This window comes from Schistocerca americana, chromosome 3 (genome assembly GCF_021461395.2).
Source record: "Schistocerca americana isolate TAMUIC-IGC-003095 chromosome 3, iqSchAmer2.1, whole genome shotgun sequence".
Taxonomy (NCBI): Eukaryota; Metazoa; Arthropoda; class Insecta; order Orthoptera; family Acrididae; genus Schistocerca; species Schistocerca americana.
In genome coordinates, this window is record NC_060121.1 from 547,463,035 (window position 1) to 547,464,075 (window position 1,041).

The 1,041-nt window shown below is 45.5% G+C and overlaps 1 pseudogene; it reads left to right on the forward strand.

Moving 5' to 3' along the window:
* The first annotated feature begins 313 nt into the window (after positions 1-313).
* Positions 314-431, forward strand: LOC124607901 (annotated as a pseudogene).
* The last annotated feature ends 610 nt before the right edge of the window (positions 432-1,041 follow it).

Here is a 1,041-nt window from a genome sequence, read left to right on the forward strand (position 1 = left end):
CCATCCTGTCTTTGTTGGAATTTTTTAGACCGGAATCTGAAGGCTGCTTCGAATCCTGACTGGATGTGGGTAATTCCCGCTTCTGGTCCCCAAACGATTTCAGAAAGTTGAAGAACATTGTCGTCACTTCCGTCTTTGACAGGTCTCTGAACATTCAAGGTGACCATCATTCCGACTTTAGATGTAGTCGTACAGTGATTTCATCACCATGAAAGTCGACAAGTTGATTATCATTTTCCATAATACGCAGCTCCAGGTAGCCCAATTTCTGAACTGTTACTGGGAGATGTATAGCGTTGGTAGCGGTCTCAGTGCCAACGGCCTTGCCGCAGTGGTAACGCCGGTTCCCGTCAGATCACCGAAGTTAGGCGCTGTCGGGCTGGGCTAGCACTTGGATGGGTGACCATCCGGTTTGCCGAGCGCTGTTGGCTAGCGGGGTGCACTCAGCCCTTGTGAGGTAAACTGAGGAGCTACTTGATTGAGAAGTAGCGGCTCCGATCTCGGAAGCTAACATACGACTGGGAGAGCGGTGTGCTGACCACACGCCCTTCCATATCCGCATCCAGTGACGCCTATGGGCTGAGGACGACACGGCCGCCGGTCGCTACCGTTGGACCTTTATGGCCTGTTCGGGAGGAGTTAAGTTTTTTTTTTCTTTTTTAGCGGTCTCAATATCTTGTACCCGGTTCCAACTGATGGTAAGAACCGTAAATCGTATGAACCAATTACTGTTGAGATAGGAGTTTGGTGCAATGTTACACTTGACAAGCGTTTTATTAACAAGAAGTATATCGACAGACTGATTAGATCTGTAAAATTTATTAGTTTCCTTCAAAGCATGTCCTCTTGTGAAACCTGGTAGGTGCCATATTGAACCTTTACGGTTAAAGTCAGTCATTGCACTCGGTGTATTTATTTCGGATTTAAGTGTATTAATGCTTGCACGTAGCACAATCCCCTTTTAAAACGTTATTTAAATCCTCAATATCGTATACACTAGATTCTATTACAACAATTTCTTTTCTACCATTGATTTCCAGA